The sequence below is a fragment of the Pseudorca crassidens genome, chromosome 5 (genome assembly GCF_039906515.1).
Source record: "Pseudorca crassidens isolate mPseCra1 chromosome 5, mPseCra1.hap1, whole genome shotgun sequence".
Classification (NCBI taxonomy): Eukaryota; Metazoa; Chordata; class Mammalia; order Artiodactyla; family Delphinidae; genus Pseudorca; species Pseudorca crassidens.
Genome location: NC_090300.1, coordinates 5185898 through 5213634, shown reverse-complemented (window position 1 = coordinate 5213634; position 27737 = coordinate 5185898).

The following is a 27737-nucleotide window of genomic DNA, read 5'->3' as shown; positions in this document are numbered from 1 at the left end:
TAAAAGAGGCAACATCCCAGAAATAAAAAGGCCTAAAAGTAAATACTATGAACAATTGTATGCCAAAAAATTAGATAACCTAGATAAAATGGACAAATTCCTGGAAAGTCACATCTTTCAAAACTGATTTAAGAAGACAGAAATACTGTATGCAGAAAAACTGTTTGGGCCTATAATGAGTAAAGAAATTGAATTAGTAATAAAAAAAACTACACACAAAGAAAAGGTCAGGATTAGATGGTGAATTTGCTAGAGAATTCTACCAGATGTTTAAAGAAGAATTAACACCTATCTTTCACAGACTCTTCCAAAAAATAGAAGGGGAGGGAACATTTCCCAAATCATCTCTATAAGGTCACTATTACTTTTATACCAAAACAAGACCAAGATATCACAAGGAAAAAAAAAAACTATGTTATGAATATAGAAAGAATATAAATTATAAATTTAGAAGCAAAAATCCTCAACAAAGTACCAGAAAATCAAATCCAACAAGATATAAAAAGAATGACAAAGTGGGTTATTCCAGAAATGCAAGCTTGTTTCAAGATATAAAAAAATCAATCAATGTAACACACCAATTAATAAAGATAAAAATAATATGAACTTCTCAATTGATACAGAAAAGGTATTAATATTTAACAAAATCCAACACCATGTTATGATAAAAACATTCAACCAACTAGTAGAAGGAAATATCCTCAACTAATAAAGTGCACCTATGAAAAACGCACTGCTAACATCATACTTAAACGTGAAGGATTGAAAGCTTTTCTGCTAAGATGAAGAAGAAGGCAAGGATGTCTACTCTCACCACTTTTATTCAGTATTGTACTGGAGGCTCTGGCCAGGGCAGTTGGGCAAGAAAAAGAAATAAAACCATTCATATCAGAGAAGAATTAAAACTATCTCTATTCACAGATGACATGATTTTGCATATAGAAAATCCTTAGGAATTCACAGACAAAAAAACTGTTACAGCTAATAAACAGTACAGCAGAGTTGCAGAATACATGATCAGTGTACAAAAATCAGTTATATTTCTATACGATAGCAATGAACAACCCCAAACAATAATTACAAAAAATAATTCCTTACATAAAAAAAACCAGTTAGGAATAAATTTAATAAAATAACTGTAAGACTTGTACACGAAAAACAACAACACATCTTTGAAAGAAATTTAAAACTACCTAAATAGGAACTTCTCTGGTGGTGCAGTGGTTAAGGATCCGCCTGTTGGGACTCCCCTGATGGTGCAGTGGTTAAGAATCTGCCTGCCAATGCAGAGGACATGGGTTTGAGCCCTAGTCTGTGAAGATCCCACATGCCATGGAGCAACTAAGCCCGTGCACCACAACTACTGAGCCTGTGCTCTAGAGCCTGTGAGCCACAACTACTGAAGCCCATGTGCCTAGAGCTCATGCTCCGCAACAAGAGAAGCCACCACAATGAGAAGTCCACGCACTGCAATGAAGAGTAGCCGCTGCTCGCTGCAACTAGAGAAAACCCATGCACAGCAACAAAGACCCAATGCAGCCAAAAATAAATAAGTAAATAAAATCTCTGTAAAACAAAAAAAGAAGAATCTACCTGCCAATGCAGGGGACACCAGTTTGATCCCTGGTCCGGGAAGATCCCACATGCCGCGGAGCAACTAAGCCCGTGCACCACAACTACTGAGCCTGTGCTCTATAGCCCACAAGCCACAACTACCGAGCCCACATGCCACAACTACCGAAGTCCACGTGCCTAGAGCCTGTGCTTCAAAAGAATAGAAGCACAGCAATGAGAAGCCCCCGCACCGCATCGAAGAGTAGCCCCCGCTTGCCGCAACTAGAGAAAGCCTGCACATAGCAATGAAGACCCAACGCAGCCAAAAATAAATTTAAAAAATAAATAAATAAATGGAAATAATAAACATCCCAATTTCATGGTTTGAAAGATTTAATATGGTTAAAATGGAATAATCCCCGAATTGGTCTATGGATTCAATATGGATCCATTGCAATCCCTTTTTAAATCATAGCTGCTTTTTTTTTGTTTTCCAGAAATGGGTAAGCTGGCCATAAAATTCATCTGGAAATGCATGAGACCCAGATTAGACAAAACATTCTTGAACAACAATAAAGTTGGAGGACCCACACTTCCCACTTTCAAAACTTACTGCAAAGCTACAAGATCAAGATTGTGTGGTATTGGCATAAAGATAGACATACAGATCAATTGAGTAGAATTATGAGTGCATTAACAAACCCTTACATTTAATGACCGTTTGGTTTTTGACAGTGGTGCCAAGACAATTCAGTGGGGGAAAGAATAGTATTTGCAATAAATGATGATAACTGAATATTGACATGCAAAATAGTGAAGTTAGACACTTAGCAAACATCATATACAAAAATTAGCTCAAAATGGACCAAAGACCTAAATGTAAAAGGTAAAACTATAAAAATTGTGGAAGAAAACATAGGTAAAAATCTTTGCATCCTTGGATTAGGCAGTGGTTTCTTAGATATGATATCAAAAATACATGCAGCTAAAGAACAAAAAATCTGTAAGTTTGACTTCACCATAATCAAAAACATTTGTGCTTCAAAGGACAATATCAAGAAAGTGGAAAGATAATCCACAGAATGGGAGAAAATACCTGCAAATTATGTATCTATGAGGGACTAACATTCAAAATATATAAATAACTCTTGCAACTCAACAATAAAAGGACAAAAAATCCAGTTAAAATCTGGGCAAATGATTTAAATTGATATTTATCTAAAGAAGATTTAGAAGAGGCCATTAAGCACATGGAAAGGAGCTCAGCATCATTTATCATTAAAGAAACGCAAATGAAAACAAAAATGACATGCTGCTTCACATCTACTCAGATGGCTGTAATTTAAAAAGATGGAACAATAGCAAGTGTTGGTGAGGATGTGAAGCCACCATTGGTGCCAGGGTTAGTGGATTGATTAGAATTTCTTTTCCTTCCTTTCTTTCTTTTTTTTTTTGTTCATGGCATTGTAAGGAGGACCAGTCCCCTTTGGGTACTAAGACAATTCTGGATGGTGATGGGGGACCTAAGAAAGGAATGTATACTTCCTGATAAAGCAGGTGAGGGTTTGACTGATTATTTGAAGGAACCCAAGATGTCCTAATTGTACTCCAAGTTGATGAATAGGGTCAAAGTGATTGCAGGGAGTAGAATTGGAACATTAAAAGATGGTGGTAGGACATTAATAAATCCTCTGCTCAGAAAACTGCAACAAAGATGCACAAGATACATGGCATTACCAAATGGCACAAGATACACGGTGTTAAATGGCCTAATACCCTATTTTCATGTAAATCAGTTTCTTTGTCGTGATAATTTATTCAAACTAGTTAAAGTGGAGATAGAGGATTTTGGTATAGAAGCTGGTGAGGGCGTCATTTCTGGTCTAACACCCATGTAGTTCGCTGACTGTCAGTCTGGTACCAGACTGTTCCCTTTATTTTTCATAATGTCAGAGCCAGATATACCATTTGAGTGCATGTGTAAACATACATAGAAACCACTTCCGCTGGCAAAGGTGTGATGAATCAGATGGCATTAATAGTTTGGGAGAGTATTCTTTTCTTTTTCTACCTATATCCTTCCTTTTGAGAAACTGCAGACAATTTTGAAATCAGAGACTGTCACACAACCCAGCAGCTTCAGCACCTTTTCCTCTTTTCCTGGCAGACAAACCTCAGAGCTCTGGGGGCACCTGCTTTTGCGGTGCCAGTTGCAATTACAGCAGACACATCAAGTGCAGAAGGAAATGCCTGACCTTGGACAAAGACCTCTGATTGTGTGGTAAAAAACAAGGCTGCAATTTTATCTCTTCTAAAGGCCAGTGATAAGGTCTTTTGTTCCTTTGTGGTTTCTAGAGATTTTCTGGGAGAATTTATGGCAAATGCTACCCAAGGATTATAGGACATTTTAAGGACACAGTGATTTTCACATAAGCTTGTAAGTAGGTGGTGAAATTTTTGCAGAGATCTTTTCACATACTTATAACTAATTTTTTTTAGTCCATTTTCAATACTGACTTACCCTGGCTCTTTCCCAAATCTAGTATAGTATCAGAAGGAATATTGATCTACAGCAAAGTTTTTTACATAATTAAACATTGGGAGAGCTTGAAACAGGTTGACTAAAGTGGATTGATCAGTGGATTTTCTAACTGTTATTAAAATGATTTTAATATCTATAACTTTTGCAATAACTGTTGCATGTTTTCCTTTGTGGAAAGCTGCAGTAGCTGAATTCCCTGACGTCATGTCCCATGGTAGGAACTTGGAGTGGGGCTTTGCCCTATACCAGGATTGGTGGACCCAGCCTGTCACAAAACATGTCAGTTTATTTTATCTATTTAATATTTATTTATTTATTTGGTTGCACTGGGTCTTCATTGCAGCAGATGGGCTCCTTAGTTGCAGCTCAAGGTCTCCTTAGTTGCGGCATGCATGTGGGATCTAGTTCCCCAATGAGGGATCGAACGTGGGGCCCCCCCTCATCGGGAGCTCAGAGTCTTATCCACTGTGCCACCAGGGAAATCCCATCATATCAGTTTAGAATAGTTCTCCCTAAAGGCTGTCCAAACCGGGGACTGAGGGCTCAACTTAAAGGAATAGTAAGTGCTTTTTCCCCTCCCCCTTTCTTTGTTATTCTGCCAATCTTCACCACTGTAGCATTTTTTTTTTTAGAATCTCATTCTGTAAATTGATGCCTTGAAGCTGCCTTTATCTCCTTCATGTCATTTGTAAAAAAGACAAGCAGTAGATTTTTGTGCAGAGGAGTAATCAGCATGGTTATTACGGATGTTTTTGTAGTTTGTCCTTCCTATGGCCCCAAATCAATAATGTACACAGGCAAAACCCAGCTTCAACACATATCCTTCAAGCTGAGGCCTCTCTCAAAGTGCTCCTTAGCTTCTGTTGACAAGGATGCTTATGTGTGTGTAGCTGTTAGATATCAACTAGAGTGTTCCTCCTCCTTCAGATCTGGGAGAGATTGGTCCAGCTCTCAAATAGCTTATCCTACAGCAGTCTAAAAGGTTCCTGCAGATCTCCAGGTCTTTCACTCTGTAAAAATCCTGACTTTGAACGTCTCTGACCCTCTCTTTGTGGACAGCGTGCTATCCCACAGGTGCCTCCCTGTTTTCTACATGTGGACCCAGGCACGGATCTCTGTGCTTGTCTTGATTTCCACAAAGGTTCTTTCCACGAAGCAATTTCTGTGCCTAGTAGACTTAAGTGAGGCTTGGGGAGTGGGAATGGTTGTGGGGATTCGGAATTGGGGTACGTGTCTCAGCAACACAGCTTCCAGTAGAACGTTACCTGCTGGCTTTCCCCCTCCTCCTCCCCCCTCCCTCCCTCTCCCCTCTGTCCCCTCCAGGCAGGAGCAAAACCATTTTCTTCCTGTTTTTAAACATTCATAGCTTTAGGTGTCACCTACTTCTCCAAGTGTCACGTTGCAAATAAAGACACTTTCCTTGAAAGAAGTTTTTGTATCGACTGTTAAGATAAGACATGGTTTTCCAGATTTCACCCAAACAACCAGGTTTCCTTGGAGGTAATTATTAGGAGGGTAAAGCCCTCTGAGTGGTGACTGTGTAACTTTGGTGAACATCAGAATCCCTTGGGGAGGTTGTCAAGCATACAGACGCCCAACTCCTGGTACAGCCAGACATACCAGCATCGTTTCTGAACATGATATGCAATATAATTTCACTGAAGGTCAAGTGCCAGTGAACCCACTACGATATCTTTCTGCTCACTGTTTGTTTCCTCCCAAGAACAGGAAATTATCTGAGAACTAATCTTTTGGTTGATCAATTTCTTGGATTTTTCCCCTTGTGAAACATAGTCTGTCTAAAAAGTGACCTCACACAGGTATTTGCATCTTACATCTTTTGACTCAATGGGTTAAAGTCCCATCCCCACCCCCACAGTCAGGTAAAGGGATTTCTAGGCATTCAGAAGAAGATGGAGAAATAGAAATTAACTTATTAATGGGCAGTTTGAAATCATACCAGACCTACTCTCTTGGCCTTGAAAATAAACCTTATGTGTATATTTACATATACATATTTTATTAGGTGGTTGGGCAAAGAAATAACTACTGAGACAGTCCCAGGTCTGTAAATTCTGGGAAGGCCGCAGGGCTTAGTCCTTGAAGATAAAGAAGGAACTGGCATTCACTGGTAACCAGGTTCTTTCAGGAGTCAGAGCTGACCTTGCTCTAGGACGGGTCTAGCTGGGTATCACCTCAAGACCCTCTCCACACCCTGCCCACTGTTAATTTATCCCAGAGTTCCCAAATTATATTGACTGGCATAGCTATCAGCCTATAAATTAACATAATGATGCTTTATATGGTAACCTACCCATGTCCCCTTACAGTCTAGAATATATTTGGTATCTCTAATGAAAAGCTTATAAAAGGGCACACTGCATGGAGCTGACCTAAGACTTGTTAATGATCTTATGAACTAAACCATACATTTACTGAGCTTTTATTTTGCAGGGACTGTGCTACATGCTACGTTTTTTTAGAGAAGTTTTAGATTCATAGCAAAACTGAGGGGAAAGTAGAGAGAGTTTCTGTCTATCCCTTTCCCCATGCAGGCAGAGCCTCACCGACCATCAGCAGCTGGCACATCTGTTATAATCGCTGAACCTACACTGACATGTCATTATCACTCAAAGCCCATAGTTTACATTAGGGTTTACTTTTGGTGTACATTGGTTGGTTTTGATAAACGTACAATAACATGTATTCACCGTTATAGTATCATGCAGAATAGTTCCACTGCCCTAAAAGGCCCCCGAGTTCTGCCTTTTCATCCCTCCCTCCTCCCAAACATGACAACTACTCATCTTTCTACCCTCTCCATAGTTTTGCTTTTTCCACAGTGTCATATAATTGGAATCATACAGCATGTAGCTTTTACAGACTGACTTCTTTCACTTAGTAATATACATTTAATATGCATTTAAGTTTCTTGTGTGTCTTTTTGTGGCCTGGTACTTCATTTCTGTTTTTGCTCCGAGTAGTACTGTATGGATGTACTACTGTTTATTTATTTATCCACTCACTGAATGAGAAGGCGATTCACCTGTGGAAGGGCATTTTGGTTGCTTCCAAGTTTTGGCAAATTTGAATAAAGCTGCTCTAAACAATTGTGTGCAGGTTTTTGTGTGGACATAAGTTTTTAATTTCTTTGGGTAAATACCAAGGGGTGTTGATCATTATTGGTTTTCTGTGTCCTACTTAAGAAAAGTTAATCTACCCCAGGCAAATATTCTCCCATGTAATCTAGAACTTTCATAGTTTTAGCTTTTACATTTAGGCTTATGATCAATTCTGAGTCAATTTTTAGTATAGGGTGAGGTAGAGATTAAGGTTTATTTTTTCCATATGGATATCTAGCTCTGGAAAAATTTTCCTACCTTCATTAGATTGATTAGGTGCACTTGTCAAAAATTAAATGACTGTACTTGTGAGGCTTGTCTAGGCTCTCAATTCTGTTTTATTAATCTATTCGTCTATCCTGATGCCAGTTCCACACAGTTTGAAAACTGTAATTTCAGAATAAATCTGGAAGGCAGGTAGTGTAAGTATAAGTGTTTTTCCTTTTCAAATTGTTTTTAGATATTCTAGGTCATTTGCAGTTCTACCTCAATTTTAGAATCAACTTGTCAATTTCAACAGAAAACCTGCTACCTTGTGATTTGGGCTGTATTGGATGCATAGATTGATTACTTATAAGGCAGAGGCAACTGACTTTTCCATTCCATCAACATGTTATGTAGCTCACTGTTTACAATGTTGCATAGTTTCAGCTTAGAGGTCTTATATGTCTTTGGTTAACTTTATTCCTAAGTATATTATGTTTTTTGATGGTATTGCAGAAAATTTTTTTTAAACATTTCATTTTCCCATTTTCGATGCTAGCATATATAATTTGAATGTTAACCTTATATGTCGTGGCATTGATCAGTTCAGGTATTAGCTTTACTAGTAATTTTATTGATTCTTTAGGAATTGCTGTATAAAAATTCATGTCATCTGCAAATAGAGACAATTTTACCTCTTCCTTTCTGATCCTTATGCCTTTTATTTCTTTTTCTTGACTTTTTGCACTGAAGATCTCATCTTAAAATGCAGAGCTGATAGCGTCATTTTTTTCTCAAAAACTTTTGAAGGTCCCACCATTGTCCCCCAAATCGAGTATAAACTCTTGCTCCCAGACCTATCTCTTGCTTTCACGCCCCTGCACAATATGCTTCCTCTGTCATACTTGACTTTCCTTGATATCATGATACACCTTTCTTTTTTTACTTCATCCACTCAAAGTGAGTTGCATTTCAAACTTGATCTGTACATTTAATGTGTTAACTTCCAACTCCTGTTTTGTTGATCATGAATCTAATGTTAAAGGCGAGAAGAAATGTAATAAATCCTCAGCCTTCCTGGTATATGGCAAGTACATCCACATACCTGTGAGGTTTTGTGAAACCACTTCATCAACCTGGAATGTCTCTTTTACAGATGTGCCTGTTGAAATTCTGCTCATTCTTCAAGGACCATTCAAGGTCACAACTTTTTCTGAAGTCACTCTTCTGGTAGGTTGGAATTAATCTCCTGTTCCCTTATCTTTTGATAATCATTTTTTTAACCTTATTGTAATACTTATCAATTTTGCTTTGCAAATGTTGTGTTACATGTCTTATTGATCTCTATATCCTTGTTGTTATCTGGCGTAGCACATGTAGATACTGGGTGATTGTTTCCTAAATCCCACTGCCAATGATTCATTGATTTCAGTGTCTGGTGGAATATAGTCTCAATGTTAATATATTGACCTATTGTGTTAATAAATTGGGTGTGTGAGGCCATTTAATCAAATGATCATTTGAATTACTAATTATCTCTAGGCCCAGAGGATCCAATAGACCATGACAGGAACTTGGGGGGTGAACCTTGAATCCTCCTTTTCCCTCAGCCCCTTGTCCAATCAGTCTTTAGTTCTAATTCCTGTCTCTCAGATCTATCCATTTATCTCCATTTTAAAACCCTGCGTTCAGCCCCCCTGAACATAACAGCGCCCTGGATTACTGTAACAGATGCTCTGCTTTCAGGCTAGTCTTTCTTCAATCCCCTTTTTCCATGCTTCCAGATGGATGTTTCTATAGTTCAAATCTGACCATGTCACTGTCTTGCTTAAAGCCACTTAATGTGCCTGGATCCCAAGGGTCATTTTGACAATGGCTTTCCAGCCGTGGAAACTCCATAAAAGACCCAGTCTTTCCAGATTTCTTGCTCATTTTGGATACAGGGTGGAGTGTTTTTCTTTTTTGGTGACAGAGAGATCTGGTGACGGAAATAAGATGAAGACAGACGAGGGGGAAAGGGATACCATCACTAACGCTGTGTCTGCCCTGCAGAGTCTAGTTTCTGGCAAGGCAGTTAGCATGCAGATCAGCTGCATGGGGTCCTGCAGGCCTTGGCAATTGAACACCAGCTTTCCAAGCCCTTCTCTGCTTCTTCACAAATTCACATACCTTCTGGCTGCTCTCACACAGCCCCTGTTCAGAATCCATTAACTGAAGATTTAGTCCATGAACAAAAAATGATTCTGCATGCTTATGATTAATGAGAAAGCTGTTTCAAAATCACAAGGCGCCATATTGGCTAACCAGTATTAATTATTTTTATCCTCATAATACTGAGAAACTGTTTCATCATGCCAGAAACAGTCGTTCAAGTTGACTTGCTTGGATAGAAAATGCACTGTGTATCATTTTGTAAAGCAAGGATTTTCTGATGTCTTTGATTTATGAAAATAATCCTAATAACCATAGCCAACTGTGTGTGCTTATAGTAAGTACTGCATTGCAGCAAGTTATTTCTATGTCTTTTTTTTTTTTTTTTTTTGCGGTACGCGGGCCTCTTCCGTTGTGGAGCACAGGCTCTGGACACGCAGGCTCAGCGGCCATGGCTCACGGGCCCAGCCGCTCTGCGGCATGTGGGATCTTCCCGGACCGGGGCACGAACCCTTGTCCCCTGCATCGGCAGGCGGACTCTCAACCACTGAATCACCAGGGAAGCCCTATTTGTATGTCTTAATTTATTTAATCCTCACAACCATGCTATGAGTAGATATGGTTACTATCTCTAGTTTGTAGATGAGAAAACTGAGACTCAGAGGTCAGGTCCTGCATAGGTGGTAAGAGGTAGAGCCTAGATTAAAACAGGTAATCACATGCCAGAGCCCACACTTGAACACTCACCCTATACTGTGTTAGGAGAGGAAGCTACTTGTTAAGAAGGCTTTTTATTGTCATAGTTAGGAACACCTTGGACCAAGCTGTACATTGAGAACTTCTAGTGGGGCAGATGGATTGAGTGATATTATGCTCTGCAGGGTTGCAGAAAAGAGCCAGGACAATATATCCTACCCCCGTCTAGGATGAAATTAGCAGTTAATATTATGATCAAGAAAGTTTAGTGAAATCTAGTTAACTTTGGAACTTTCCAAGGGTCTCATTTGAGGGAGGGAGCATGCAAGGATGGTAATTAGGTTACCAGCAAACAAAGTTTCTCCCAGAAGGAAAGTAAGAGTACCAGAAGCAGGGGTCTGAGAGGACTTGGCTTTGGTAGACAGCACCGTGGTCAGTGTGCTGGGGTTGGGAGTCACACAGAACAGAGATCTATGTCCTGGCTCAGACATTTACACTGTGAAGTTGAGCAAGTTCCTTCACTATTTCAAACTTTAGTTTCCTCATCTGTAAAAAGAGGTTAAATCTCCCTGCCTGAAAGGGTTATTGTGTGGACTAAAGGAGATGAAGTATATAAAGTATCCAGCACAATCCGAAGCAGGAAGTAGGCACTTCTCAGTTGAAAGTGACTTAACAGCAGTGAAGGTGACGATGATGGAGATGATGAAATATTGGATCCCCAGTTGACTGGCTTGGGTTTCAAGCCTGGATCTCAATCCCGAAGTAGAAGCAGTGTAGGTATTGTTAAGGGGTATGGCGAAAGGCCAGGCAGGCAAACCTAGTGGACATGGGTTCTGAGGGTTGCACCCTGACCTCCCATAGGCATCCCAGGGCCCCAACTCCATCTCCATCTCCATCAGCATAAGCAAGATGGCAGGTTCTGTGTAGGTACTGGCCACCACTGGAGGAATATCACCTCTGGTATTGTCAAGCAGTGCTTGGTTCACGAGCTGGGTTGTGTTTTCAACTCTATACAGTCACCACACCCTTCTATGTCTGGGGTATATGTTTCCCCAAATCCTTCTTCCTTTAGAGTTCTGGATTAGAGTTTACCACTGAGAGGAACTTGCAGAGATTCGGAAAGAAGAATAAGGGAGAAGCTCTCACCGTTGGTGGTCAGGAGATACTGTCTTGAAGGATGTGGCAGCTTTGCAGACCTTTCCACCTGCTTGCTGCCTGAGGTCATGCATCCAGATGTAGTGGTACCTCAAAGACCTCCATGAGCTCCATTCTCTCCACCGCCTCCAGTACTTCAAGTTGAAGCCCATAGTGGCTGTTTTCTTAATCCTCTGGCTATACCCTCCAGATCTTCCCTCATCCAGCTCCTTTCTCATTCTCATGTATCAAACTCTCTATTATCACAGTATGACAGTAGCTCCGTTTTGCTGATCAGACATAGAATGATACTATGTCTGTTACATAATGATACTATGTCTGATACATAGCCTGTTACTCACTTAGTGTCTGCCTGTTGCTTGATTACCCAGAGAGGGGTTGGGAAACTTTATCTTAAATGACAATAGTAAATACTTTAGCTTTTGTGGGCCATTTGGCCTCCACTGCAACTACTCAGTCTGCTGTTGTGGTATGAAAAGAGCCAGAAAATACATGATGAATGAGTGTGTCCAGTAAAACTTTATTGGCGCTGAAATTTGAAATGTATGTGATTTTTATGTGTCCTAAAAGACTATTCTTTTTCTTCTTCTTCTACTATTTAAAAACATAAAATCCATTCTTAATTTGTAGGCTATATAAAAACAAGTGGAGAGCTGGTTTGGGCTGTAACTTGCCACCCACTAATCTGGAGGAGGGGATGGAGTCAGCCAGATCTGCACATAGACCTTTGCTCGCCACTTCCTATGTGGTGTTGGGGAATATATTTAATCTCTGGGCCTCACTTCTAAAATGGGGACATTTACATGAACATGTTAGAGTGGGGTTGTTGTGAAGATGAGATAAGATAGTGGATGGGAGGGTGGGGTTAGCAGATGGAAGCTGTAATATACAGGATGGATAAACAGCAAGGCCCTGCTGTATAGCACAGAGAACTACATTCAGTATCCTGTGATAAACCATCATGGAACAGAATATAAAAATCAGTATATGTATGTATAACTGAATCACTTTTCTGTACAGCAGAAATTAACACAACATTGTGAATCATCTGTACTTCAGTTAAAAAATAATAACGTATGTAAAATCTTGAGTTGGCTGCTGGGCATGTATCTCATGGTCAATCATTTGTCACCTCTACTGTGGTTCTAAGAGTCGTGATGCGGTGTTTGTAGTTCACTCACACAGTTAAAGGGGAACTGAGGGGTTTTACAGCCAATGGGACTCATACTGGTTTTTCCACAGGCAAGGTAAAATGACGTCTGGACGAAAGAGCAATGAGAGAACTCCAGAGGCTTTGCAGATTATCCACATACTTGAATTAAGAATATAAGAATATTGGTAAAGGGTCAGTAATGAAATCATCCGTCAGATTGTTACTCGTGATTCTCTCTGGTGCAGCAGCAGGAATTAGCCACAGGAACAGAGAGACCGGAAGGATGGGAGCAGAAAAATGGAGAACTTGAACTTCATTATGTCATTGTGTGTATGTCATGGGATATGGGTGATATTTAACTTCTTAGTGTTATAAAATATATAAGCCCATTAAGAAATACATAAAAAACATTCTAAAGTGTTCTAAGTAGTTTGGCTACTACTTATCTTTCAGTTTTCATCTGAAATGTCACCTTCCATAACAGGATTTTCTTGATCTAGCAGCAACATGGATGCAACTAGAGATGATCATATTAAGTGAGGTAGGTCAGAGAAAGACAAATATCATACGATAACGTTTATATGTGGAATCTAAAATATGACACGAACCTATCTACAAAACAGAAACAGACTCACAGACATGGAGAACAGACTGGTGGTTGCCAAGGTGGAGGGGCCTGGGAGGGATGGACTGGGAGGTTGGGGTTAGCAGATGGAAGCTTTTATATATAGAACAGATGAACAACAAGGTCCTACTGCATAGCACAAGAATCTATAGTCAATACCCTGTGATGAACCATAATGGAAGAGAATATAAAAAAAGAATATGTATATGTATAACTGAATCACTTTGCTGTACAGCAGTAATGAGCACAACATTGTAAATCAACTACATTTCAATAAAAATAGGATTTTCTTGATCTAAAATATCCAAAATAACCACCCACCTCCATCCCTTAATAACCATGTCTCATTGCTCTGTGTTCTTTTCTTCATAACACTTTTTACTGTCAAATATGATTTGTTTGCTTGCTAGTTGTCCATCTTTCTCCCACTAAACTGGGAGTTCTGCGAGAGGCACCCTCCCTCTATCTCTTTGGAACTCAGAATGACATCTTCAATTGACAGGCTGCCCCTTCTTTTATTAGACAAGGAAGAAAGTAAAGCAAGAGTGTTCTCAAAGGTCAGACTTCTGCTTGGGCCAGCAGTCTTCTTGGGGCCCGGCTGTATTCATATTTTTTTCCCCCTGCTAATATTTTTTTTTGAACATCTTTATTGGAGTATAATTGCTTTACAGTGGTGTGTTAGTTTCTGCTTTATAACAAAATGAATCAGCTCTACGTATACATATATCCCCATATCTCCTTCCTCTTGCGTCTCGCTCTCACCCTCCCTATCCCACCCCTCTAGGTGGTCACAAAGCACAGAGCTAATCTCCCTGTGCTATGTGGCTGCTTCCCACTAGCTACCTATTTTACATTTGGTAGTGTATATGTGTCCATGCCACTCTCTCACTTCATCCTAGGTTACCCTTGCCCCTCCCCATGTCCTCAAGTCCATTCTCTACGTCTGCATCTGTATTCTTGTGCTGCCCCTAGGTTCATCAGAACCTTTTTTTTTTTAGATTCCATATATACGTGTTAACATATGGTATTTGTCTTTCTCTTTCTGACTTACTTCACTCTGTATGACAGACCCTATGCCCATCCACCTCACTACAAGTAACTCAATTTCGTTTATTTTTATGGCTGAGTAATATTCCATTGTATATATGTGCCACACCTTCTTTATCCATTCATCTGTCGATGGACACTTAGGTTGCTTCCATGTCCTGGCTATTGTAACTAGAGCCACAATGAACATAATTCAAAAAGAGTCATTGTACGTGACTCTTTTTGAATTATGGTTTTTTTTAGGGTATATGCCCAGTAGTGGGATTGCTGGGTCATATGGTAGTTCTATTTTTAGTTTTTTAAGGAAACTCTATACTGTTCTCCATAGTGGCTGTATCAATTTACATTCCCACCAACAGTGCAAGAGGGTTCCCTTTTCTACACACCCTCTCCAGCATTTATTGTTTGTAGATTTTTTGATGATGGCCATTCTGACTGGTGTGAGGTGATACCTCATTGTAGTTTGGATTTGCATTTCTCTAATGATTAGTGATGTTGAGCATCCTTTCATGTGTCTGTTGACAACCTGTATATCTTCTTTGGAGAAATGTCTATTTAGGTCTTCTGCCCATTTTTGGATTGGGTTGTTTGGTTTTTTGATATTGAGCTGCATGAGTTGCTTGTAAATTTTGGAGATTAATCCTTTGTCAGTTGCTTCATTTGCAAATATTTTCTCCCATTCTGAGGGTTGTCTTTCATCTTGTTTATGGTTTCCTTTGCTGTGCAAAAGCTTTTAAGTTTCATTAGGTCCCATGTGTTTATTTTTGTTTTTATTTCCATTTCTCTAGGAGGTGGGGAAGAAAGGATCTTGCTGTGATTTATATCATGGAGTGTTCTGCCTATGTTATCCTCTCAGAGTTTGATAGTGTCTGGCCTTACATTTAGGTCTTTAATCCATTTTGAGTTTATTTTTGTGTATGGTGTTAGGGAGTGTTCTAATTTCATTCTTTTACATGTAGCTGTCCAGTTTTCCCAGCACCACTTATTGAAGAGGCTGTCTTTTCTCCATTGTATATTCCTGCCTCCTTTATCGAAAATAAGGTGACCATATGTGCGTGGGTTTATCTCTGGGCTTTCTATCCTGTTCCATTGATCTATATTTCTGTTTTTGTGCCAGTACCATGCTGTCTTGATTACTGTAGCTTTGTAGTATAGTCTGAAGTCCGGGAACCTAATTCCTGCAGCTCTGTTTTTCTTTCTCAAGACTGCTTGGCTATTCGGGGTCTTTTGTGTTTCCATACAAATTGTGAAAGTTTTTGTTCTAGTTCTGTGAAAAATGCCATTGATAGTTAGATAGGGATTGCCTTGAATCTGATTGCTTTGGGTAGTATAGTCATTTTCACAATGTTGATTCTTCCAGTCCAAGAACATGGTATATATCTCCATCTGTTTGTATCATCTTTAATTTCTTTCATCAGTGTCTTACAGTTTTCTGCGTACAGGTCTTTTGTCTCCTTAGGTAAGTTTATTCCTAGGTATTTTATTCTTTTTGTTGCAATGGTGAATGGAATTTTTTTCCTTAATTTCTCTTTCAGATTTTTCATCTTTAGTGTATAGGAATGCCAGAGATTAATGTGCATTAATTTTGTATCCTGCTACTTTACCAAATTCATGGCTTAGCTCTACTAGTTTTCTGGTAGCATCTTTAGGATTCTCTATGTATAGTATCATGGCATCTGCAAACAGTGACAGCTTTACTTCTTCTTTTCTGATTTGGATTCCTTTTATTTCTTTTTCTTCTCTGATTGCTGTAGCTAAAACTTCCACAACTGTGTTGAATAATAGTGGTGAGAGTGGACATCCTTGTCTTGTTCCTGATCTTAGAGAAAACAGTTTCAGATTTTCACCATTGAGAACAATGTTGCCTGTGGGTTTGTCATATATGACCTTTATTATGTTGAGGTAAGTTCCCTCCATGCCTACTTTATGCAGGGTTTTTATCATAAATGGGTGTTGAATTTTGTCAAAAGCCTTTTCTGCATCTTTTGAGATGATCATATGGTTTTTCTCCTTCAATTTGTCAATATGGTGTATCACATTGATTGATTTGTGTATATTGAGGAATCCTTGCATTCCTGGGATAAACCCCACTTGATCATGGTGTATGATCCTTTTAATGTGCTGTTGGATTCTGTTTGCTAGTATTTTGTTGAGGATTTTTGCATCTGTGTTCATCAGTGATATTGGCCTATAGTTTTCTTTCTTTGTGACATCCTTGTCTGGTTTTGGTATCAGGGTGATGGTGGCCTCGTAGAATGAATTTGGGAGTGTTCCTCCCTCTGCTATATTTTGGAAGAGTTTGACAAGGATAGGTGTTAGCTCTTCTCTAAATGTTTGATAGAATTTGCCTGTGAAGCCATCTGGTCCTGGGCTTTTGTTTGTTGGAAGATTTTTAATCACAGTCTCAATTTCAGTGTTTGTGATTGGTCTGTTCATATTTTCTATTTCTTCCTGGTTAAGTCTCAGAAGGTTGTGCTTTTCTAAGCATTTGTCCATTTCTTCCAGGTTGTCCCTTTTATTGGCATAGAGTTGCTTGTAGTAATCTCTCATGATCCTTTGTATTTCTGCAGGGTCAGTGTTACTTCTCCTTGTTCATTTCTAATTCTGTTGATTTGAGTCTTCTCCCTTTTTTTCTTGAAGAGTCTGGCTAATGGTTTATCAATTTTGTTTATCTTCTCAACGAACCAGCTTTTGGTTTTATTGATCTTTGCAGTTGTTTCCTTCGTTTGTTTTTCATTTATTTTTGATCTGATCTTTATGATTTCTCCCCTTCTGCTAACTTTGGGATTTTTTGGTTCTTCTTTCTCTAATTGCTTTAGGTATAAGGTTAAGTTGTTTACTTGAGATGTTTCTCGTTTCTTGAGGTAGGATTGTATTGCTATAAACTTACCCCTTAGAACTGCTTTTGCTGCATCCCGTAGGTTTTGGGGCATCATGTTTTCATTGTCATTTGCTTCTAGTTATGTTTTTGTTTCTTCTTTGATTTCTTCAGTGATCTATTGGTTATTTAGTAGTGTATTGTTTAGCACGAATATTTGTATTGTAGTTTTTCAGATTTTTTGTGTTTGTATTTTTTCAGATATTTTCCTGTAATTAATATCTCATAATTAGTCTCATAATGTTGTGGTTGGAAAAGATACTTGATACGATTTCAATTTTCTTAAATTTACCAAGGCTTGATTAGTGACCCAAGATATGATCTATCCTGGATAATGTTCCATGAGCACTTGAGAAGAGAGTGTATTCTGTTGTTTTGGGATGGAATGTCCTATAAATATCAATTACGTCCATCTTGTTTAATCTGTCATTTAAAGCTTGTGTTTCCATATTTATTTTCATTTTGGATGATCTGTCCATTGGTGAAAGTGGGGTGTTAAAGTCCCCTACTATGATTGTGTTACTGTCAATTTCCCCTTTTATGGCTGTTAGCATTTGCCTTACGTATTGAGGTGCTCCTATGTCAGGCGCATAAATATTTGCAATTTTTATACCTTCTTCTTGGATTGATCCCTTGATCATTATGTACTGTCCTTCTTTGTCTCTTGTAATAGTCTTTATTTTAAAGTCTATTTTGTTTTATAGGAGAATTGCTACTTCAGCTTTCTTTTGATTTCCATTTGCATGGAATATCTTTTTCCATCCCCTCACTTTCAGTCTGTATGTGTCCCTAGGTCTGAAGTGGGTCTCTTGTAGACTGCATTTATACAGGTCCTATTTTTGTATCCATTTAGCCAGTCTGTCTCTTTTGGTTGGAGCATTTAATCCATTTACATTTAAGGTAGTCATCAATATGTATGTTCCTATTACCATTTTCTTAATTGTTTTGGGTTTGTTATTGTAGGTCTTTTCCTTCTCTTCTGTTTCCTTCCTAGAGAAGTTCCTTTAGCATTTGTTGTAAAGGTGTTTTGGTGGTGTTGAATTCTCTTATCTTTTGCTTGTCTGTAAAGGTTTTAATTACTCCATTGAATCTGAATGAGATCTTTGCTGGGTAGACTAATCTTGGTTGTAGGTTTTTCCCTTTCATCACTTTAAATACGTCCTGCCACTCCCTTCTGGCTGCAGAGTTTCGCTGAAAGATCAGCTGTTAACCTTACGGGGATTCCCTTGTGTGTTATTTGTTGTTTTTCCCTTGCTACTTTTAATATTTTTTCTTTGTATTTAATTTTTGATAGTTTGATTAATATGTGTCTTGGTATGTTCGTCCTTGGATTTATCCTGTATGGGACTCTCTGCGCTCCCTGGACTTGATTGACTATTTCCTTTTCCAGTTAGGGAAATTTGTAACTATAATCTCTTCAGATATTTTCTCAGTCCCTTTCTTTTTCTCTTCTTCTTTTGGGACCCCTATAATTTGAATGTTGGTGCGTTTAATGTTGTCGCAGCTGTCTCTGAGACTGTCCTCAACTCTTTTCATTCTTTTTTCTTTATTCTGCTCTGCGGTAGTTATTTCCGCTATTCTGTCTTCCAGGTCACTTACCCGTTCTTCTGCCTCAGTTATTCTGCTATTGATTCCTGCTAGAGAATTTTTAATTTCATTTATTGTGTTGTTCATCATTGTTTGTTTGCTCTTTAGTTCTTCTAGGCCCTGGTTAAACGTTTCTTGTATTTTCTCCATTCTATTTCCCAGATTTTGGATCATCTGTACCATCATTACTCTGAATTCTTTTTCAGGTAGACTGCCTCTTTCCTCTTCATTTGTTTGGTCTGGTGGGTTTTTACCTTGCTCCTTCATCTGTGTGTGTTTCTCTGTCTTGTCATTTTGCTTATCTTACTGTGTTTGGGATCTCCTTTTTGCAGGCTGCGGGTTTGTAGTTCCATTGTTTTTGGTGTCTGCCCCCAGTGGCTGAGCTCAGTTCAGTGGGTTGTGTAGGCTTCCTGGTGGAGGGGACTGGTGCCTGTGTTCTGGTGGATGAAGCTGGATCTTGTCTTTCTGGTGGGCAGGACCACATCCGGTGGTGTGTTTTGGAGTGTCTGTGAACTTAGTATGATTTTAGGCAGCCTCTGTGCTAATGGGTGGGCTTGTGTTCCTGTCTTGCTAGTTGTTTGGCATGGGGTGTCCAGCACTGTAGCTTCCTGGCCGTTGAGCGGAGCTGGGTCTTAGCATTGGGATGGAGATCTCTGGGAGAGCTTTTGCCATTTGATATTACGTGGAGCCAGGAGTTCTCTGGTGGTCCAGTGTCCTGAACTCGGCTCTCCCATCTCAGAGGCACAGGGCTGACACCCGGTCGGGGCGTCAAGACCCTGTCAGCCACACAGCTCAGAAGAAAAGGGAGAAAGAATGAAAGACAGAGTGAGAGAGAGAGAGAGAGAGAGAGAGAGAGAAGGAAGGAAGAAAGGACGAAAATGAAATAAAATTATTAAAATAAAAAAATTATTAAAAATAAAAAAATTAAAAAGTAATTAAAAAAAAGAAAAGAAAGAAGGAAATAAAAGAGCAACCAAACCAAAAAACAAATCCACCAATGATAACCAGTGCTACAAACTGTACTAAAAAAACAAAGAAAATAAAAACTAACAAAAAAAACATGGACAGACAAAACCCAAGGACAAATGGTAAAAGCAAAGCTATACAGACAAAATCACACAAAGAAGCATACACATATACACTCACAAAGATAGAAAAAAATATACATAAAAGGAAGAGAACAACCAAATCAATAAACAAATCTACCACTGATAATAAATTCTAAATACTAAACTAAGATAAACATAAAACCAAAAACATTAGATGCAGAAAGCAAACCCCAAGTCTACAGTTGCTCCCAAAGTCTACCGCCTCGATTTTGGGATGATTTGTTGTCTATTCTGGTATTCCATAGATGCAGTGTACATCAAGTTCATTGTGGAGGTTTAATCCGCTGCTCCTGAGGCTCCCGGGAGAGATTTCCCTTTCTTTTCTTAGTTTGCACAGCTCCTGGGGTTCAGCTTTGGATTTGGCCCTGTCTCTGCGTGTAGGTCGCCTGAGGGCGTCTGTTCCCCGCCCAGACAGGACGGGTTTAAAGTTACAGCTGTTTAGGGGGCTCTGGCTCACTCAGGCCAGGGGGAGGGAGGGGTATGGATGAGGGGCGAGCCTGTGGCCGCAGAGGCCGGCGTGACGTTGTACCAGACTGAGGTGTGCCATGCGTTCTCCCGGGGAAGTTGTCCATGGATCCCGGGACCCTGGCAGTGGAGGGCCGCACAGGCTCCCCGGAAGGGGGGTGTGGATAGTGACCTGTGCTCGCACACAAGCTTCTTGGTGGCTGCAGTAGCAGCCTTAGCGTCTCATGCCCGTCTCTGTGGTACGCACTTATAGCCGCGGCTCGCGCCCATCTCTGGAGCTCATTTAGGCAGTGCTCAGAATCCCCTCTCCTTGCACACCCTGAAACAATGGTCACTTGCCTCTTAGGCAGGTCCAGACTTTATCTTGGACTCCCTCCCGGCTAACCGTGGAGCACTAGCCCCCTTCAGGCTATGTTCACGCAGCCCACCCCGTCCTCTCCCTCGGATCCAACCTCTGAAGCCCGAGCCTCAACTCCCAGCCCCCACCCACCCTGGAGATGAGCAGACAAGCCTCTCGGGCTGGTGAGTGCTGGTTGGTACCAGTTCTCTGTGCAGGAATCTCTTCGCTTTGCCCTTTGACCCTGGTTGCTGCACTCTCCTCTGTGGCTCCAAAGCTTCCCCCGTCTGCCACCCGCAGTCTCCGCCAGTGAGGGGGCTTCCTAGTGTGTGGAAACCTTTCCTCCTTCACAGCTCCCTCCCAGAGGGGCAGGTCCCATCCCTATTCCTTTGTCTCTGTTTTTTTTTTTTTTTTTTTTTTTTTGCCCTACCCAGGTATGTGGGGACTTTCTCGCCTTTTGGGAGGTCTGAGTTCTTCTGCCAGCTTTCAGTAGGTGTTCTGTAGGAGTTGTTCCACATGTAGATGTATTTCTGGTATATTTGTGGGGAGGAGGGTGATCTTCACGTCTCACTCCTCTGCCATCTTGACAGTCTTTCCCCCTTGCTAACTTTTAAGGAGGAGGAAACATCTGGAAAATTGTCCTGGCCACAGAAAAATAAAAAATTACTTAAGGCAGATGGTAGTGTCAAGTAACAACATCTGGAGGTGAAAATCCAGCTGGCAACAGGGGTAATTGTCAAAATATTTAAAGACTACCCAAGTTGTTAATTTCACAGCATTTATATTCATCCCTGCCAAATTTATACTTCAGTTGGCGGAAGAATGACTTTCCCCTGTGTGCATATAGAGGGTGGATCCCTTTTTTCCATTAGAAATGAGGGCTAGCCTCAGTGCTAGATTCTGTCCAAAATAAGAAGCTTTTCCTGAAAAGTCTTTTTAAGATCAGCATACCTTAGGAAGGAAAATACTTTCAAGATGCAGGTTTCTGTGAGTAACTTCAGCATGTATTTGCTGAAGCCCTAACCTGCTTTTCTTCCAAAGAGATTGTATCTTATTATCTTTAAAATCATCTTCAGATGTCCTGTTAATATGCTGGAAGTGAGGCAGAGTGATGAGAAACAAGAAACGTTTCACCTTAGAAGGCTTTGCCTTGCTAACTAGTACATTTGCTGAATTATGGGAAGGAAGGTGATCCCAAATTCAGTTCTTAATATAGATTATCTCATAGGTATGGATGAGTCTTAGTTGCTTCCCAACAGAAGACACACCATTTATTATATTTTGGCCTTCACACATTCCTGGGCTATGGACACTTCTGTGGTATCTAGAAGCTGATTAATGTTTTTTTGCTCAGATAAAACAGGCTTACAATTTACCTGCTGTTTCTTGCAAATAATAAGTATCTTCTGAAATGTCAAATCTACTCCTGTCCCATGAGGGAGTGGTCTTATATCAAGAGGAAGGTATAAGGGAAGATGATCTTTTGAGGCTGACTAACAAGAACTGGCTTAGACCATATTTTACTCTATGACCAGGTCAAGAAAGACCACAGCTTAAAAATGGAGCTATTGTAATATCTCTTGGAAAAGTCTTAATTTACAGAATGCTCCAGCCCCCAAAGCCTAGAAAATGATGTTTTCCTCTCAGACTGGTTTCAGTTGGGTAAGTGACACTTTAGGAGCAAAAGTCGAGAGCCAGACTGACTGGGCCTAAAGCAATCCCATTTTTTAAATGGCTTTATTTATGGTCTTATTTTCCAAAAACCTTCTCTTGTTTTAATAAGACGTATTACTTAAAAAGATTGTAGTGTTAATGTTACACATTTTCCTGCAGGAATTTACCTTTCTTCATGGTAAACTCTGAAGCTGGATGTCTGTTTTTTTGTTCTACTGTTTTGTTGTTGCTGTGGGGGAACCTTTCTGAAATGGCAGGTAGAAAGCTGAAACCCTGAGAAGCCAACAAGTTTGTAAAACCTCATGGTCCAAAGAGTCTCAAACCAAAATTGGTCTCCTGGCTTCTCAGTCTACCCACCCTCCTTGCCTTTCATGAGGCAGCAGCTCCCTGTTTTCTGCAAACACTCCTAAGAATACAACTCACCCTTGAAAAGTATGAAGTCAAAACTTGTGCTTTCCCCATCAATATTACTTGTATTCTTTAATTTAATTTTCCCTTTTCCTATATTTTCAGTTGCTAAATATGGTATTTTTTTTTGTTTTGATGTAAATAATGATGAAAGGATGCTTTAAAAATACCAAGATCTCACTGAAGTTTGATAAGGCCCATAGCAAAGTGAAGGACTAGAATTGGGCATTTGAGTTGGGAGTTGCTCAAGACTGCTCCATCTGTGAAATGGGGACCAATGGGGTCTACACCTACCAGCTTGAGGAAGTAATTAGGATGCCGACCAATGCCTGGGACATGGAACATGAAACCTTCACCACTGATGGATGAGGGATTCCTATTTGCTTTTTCTGTGTGGCATGAGAACTCCTAGCTGAATGATTTACTTATAAAATAATCAGACATTAGGGAGACCCTTAGACAATGGTAGAGACAAACATAAAGCTAACACACAAGGAAACTCCTCAGCCCAGGTTATGTGAGAACCCCTTGGATATCAACTTCTCATTCCATGTTTGAAAGTTAAAAGTCATGAAAATCAGACAGATTGCAAAACTGACACCTCAAAAATTGTAAATTATAGAACAATAAAGAAGGCATTCCAAAGAAAGAATGACTTATGAAAAAACAAAAAAGAAAATTTGGGAAAGAACAAAGAGAACATTTTAGAAATGCTAAACATACACCTTGAAATAGCTTTCATGTATAGTTTACGTAGAAGGGTTTATAGAACTGAAACAGGATTAGAAGATGTATCTTGGAAATCACTCAGAAGACAGCACATAGAGAGAAGGGAATGAAAACACGAAGGAGAGCATAGAGATAGTGAAGTAACATGAGTCTCTCCAGCAGGACAATCACACGGGACAGAACAGAAAGGATATTAGAGAGGCCAGACTTGAAGTCTTAATGGAGAGAACTTTTCAGACCTGAGAAAGATTCAATTAGTCTTGAGATTAAAGAATCTAAAAAATAAAAATGATACAAGTGAACTTATTTGCAAAACAGAAACAGACTCACAGATATAGAAAACAAACATGGTTACCAAAGGGGAAAAGTGAGGGGACGGATAAATTAGGAGTTTGGGATTAACATATACACAGTACTATGTATAAAATAGATAACGAATAGGGACCTACTGTATAGCACAGGGAACTCTGATCAATATTCTGTAATAACCTATATGGAAAAAGAATCTGAAAAAGAGTGGATATATGTATATGTATAACTGGATCACTTTGCTGTACACCTGAAACTTAACACAACACTAAACCAACTATAATGTAAATAAAAATTAAAAAAATAAAGTATCATAACAATTCTTGAATAGGAAAAACAAAAAATTCACACCCAGATATATCATAATGAAAAAGGAAAACTTCAAAGACAGAAAGATTGAACAAAACTTTCATTACACCAGATTGCCTATGAAATCTCAATAATCAGCCTGAAAACAAACCACTCATCATCAAAATGTACCTGTAAGACCATAAAATAACTTCTGAGTTATAAAGGAGAATAATGTGTGTCTAGAACTCTACACTAAGCTAAACTATCATTCAAACTATAAAGACTAATTTGTGTGGAAACACAAAAGACCCCAAATAGCCAAAGCAATCTTGAGAAAGAAGAATGGAGCTGGAGGAATCAGGCTCCTGGACTTCAGACTATATTACAAAGCTACAGTAATCAAGACAATATGGTACTGGCACAAAAACAGAAATATAGATCAGTGGAACAGGATAAAGCCTAGAGATAAACCCACGCACATATGGTCACCTTATCTTTGATAAAGGAGGCAAGAATACAAAATAGAGAAAAGACAGCCTCATCAATAAGTGGTGCTGGGAAAACTGGACAGCTACATGTAAAAGAATGAATTTAAAACACTCCCTAACACCATAAACAAAAATGAACTCAAAATGGATTAAAGACCTAAATGTAAGGCCAGACACCATCAAACTCTGAGAGGAAAACATAGGCAGAACACTCTATGACATAAATCACAGCAAGATCTTTTTTTTTTTTTTTGTGGTACGCGGGCCTCTCACCGCTGCGGCCTCTCCCTTCGCGGAGCACAGGCTCCGGACGCACAGGCTCAGCAGCCACGGCTCACAGGCCCAGCCGCTCCGTGGCACGTGGGATCCTCCCGGACGGGGGCACAAACCCGCATCCCCTGCATCGGCAGGTGGACTCTCAACCACTGCGCCACTAGGGAAGCCCAGCAAGATCCTTTTTGACCCACCTCCTAGAGAAATGGAAATAAAAACAAAAATAAACACATGGGACCTAATGAAACTTAAAAGCTTTTGCACAGCAAAGGAAACCATAAATAAAACGAAAAGACAACCCTCAGAATGGGAGAAAATATTTGCAAATGAAGCAGCTGACAAAGGATTAATCTCCAAAATTTACAAGCAGCTCATGCAGCTCAATATCAAAAAACCAAACAACCCAATCCAAAAATGGGCAGAAGACCTAAATAGACATGTCTGCAAAGAAGCTATACAGATTGCCAACAAACACGTGAAAGGATGCCCAACATCACTAATCATTAGAGAAATGCAAATCCAAGCTACAATGAGGTATCACCTCACACTGGTCAGTCAGAATGGCCATCATCAAAAAATCTACAAACGATAAATGCTGGAGAGCGTGTGTAGAAAAGGGAACCCTCTTGCACTGTTGGTGGGAATGCAACTTGATACAGCCACTATGGAGAAGAGTATGGAGGTTCCTTAAAAAACTAAACATAGAACTAGCATATGACCCAGCAATCCCACTACTGGGCATATACCCTGAGAAAACCGTAATTCAAAAAGAGTCATGTACCACAATGTTCATTGCAGCTCTATTTACAATAGCCAGGACATGGAAGCACCCTAAGTGTCCATAGACAGATGGACGGATAAAGAAGGTGTGGCATATATATACAATGGAATATTACTCAGCCATAAAAGGAAATGAAATTGAGTTATTTGTAGTGAGGTGGATGGCCCTAGAGACTGTCATACAGAGTGAAGTAAGTCAGAAAGAGAAAAACAAATACTGTATGCTAACACATATATATGGAATCTAAAAAAGGAAAAAAAGTTCTGAAGAACCTAGGAGCAGGACAGGAAAAAGATGCAGACGTAGAGAATGGACTTGAGGACATGGGGAGGGGGAAGGGTAAGCTGGGACAAAGTGAGAGAATGGTATGGACATATAGACACTACCAAACATAAAATAGATAGCTAGTGGGAAGCAGCTGCATAGCACAGGGAGATTAACTCGGTGTTTTGTGACCCCCCTAGAGGGGTGGGATAGGGAGGGTGGGAGGGAGATCAAGAGGGAAGAGATATGGGGATATATGTATATGTATGGCTGATTCACTTTGTTATAAAGCAGAAACTAACACACCATTGTAGAGCAATTTTACTCCAATAAAGACGTTAAAAAAAAACTATAAAGATTGACAAGATTACAATTTACAGACCATTCCTGAATCAAAACAAAATAAGGCAAACAAAATGACAAAAACTAGTAATGGAAATATTTTCCTAAGAAGGAAATTAATCCCTGAAGAAGGTATATGATGCAAAAAGCAAGGGTGAACAAGACAGTAAACAGGTTGGTAATATGAAATAAGTATTGCTATACAAATAATAGCATTAATTTGGGAGAAACATTTGGAAAAAAAGTAGACTCAACTTCTAGGCTGCAATGTGGATGGTTACAGCTTTCTAATTCTCTTGTTTGGAAGGAGAATAGAGACATTGATTAATTTAAAGCTTATGTAGAGAAGCATATTGAAAAATTAAGGGTTGTCCCTGAAAAGATAGAAATAGAATATATAAACTCTTAACTAGTAGAAGAATTAAAAGGAAATAAGATGGTAGGACAGAAACAAAATCATTTATAGTGGGATGAGCAGACGTATGCTCTGGAGGTAAAGTGGTATATGAAAGTATACTTATGTGAATTAATGAAGTCACGTTCATGTAGGAAGAAATGTTGCCCCAAAGTGTTCAACCTGAGTGCAATGTTGCCTTAAAAATCATTTTCAGTTTATTGGAAACATAGGGATAGAGAAACTAGTTAAACAATATAGAGGGGCACTCTATGGGAAAACTGACCTTAGGCCTTGGGGAAAGATAGGCATGGAAAAAACAAGGAAGTTTACTCTAGATTAAAGAGGCACAACAAAATGTACTCTGTGAACCTTGTTAAGAGCCTCATTTGAACAAATCACTTATAAAAAGTCATCTTAAGTTTAATTGGGAAAATTGAATATAAACTGGAATCAGATAATACCAAGGAATTCGTGTTAGTTTTATTAGAAGTGCAAACTGCCTGGTAAATATGTAAAAAAATGTTTGTATTTTTGGAGATGCCTTGGAAGTAAGCAAGGGTAAAATGACCTGAATTGTGGGATTTGTTATAAAATACTGTAGCAAAAAAGAAAAAAGGAATAGATGAAGCAAGTGTGGCAAATCTTGCTAATTAATAGTAGAATCTGGGTGATGGACATAATGGGGTTAGTTATCTCAGGCTCTATACGTTTGTGTATGTGACCAGTTTTATCATAAACACTTAAGGTAATATCTTAATTCACGAAGTTTGAAAATAAATGGATGGAAAATTATATAGTAGGCAAATACTACTTAAAAACAGTTTAACAATTTTTTGTACTATATAAGTTAGAGTTTAACACAAAAATTGCTAATAATGATAGCGATATAACCTAATGATCACAATTGGCTGAAGAAGCCATTATGAATTTGTATTCATTACACAACATAAATTCCAAATATATAAAGCAACAACTGACAGAATTACAAGGAGAAAGTTTAAAATCTGTTACCCAGGAGAAGTTTGTAACACATCCATTTCTAAAACTTACGAGTCATGGATGCAAAAAATTATGATGGATATTTCAGGTTTTTAGTAACAGATTTAACAAACTGCTAATAGAGATATATGATTTCTATCCCCAGCACACATACGCT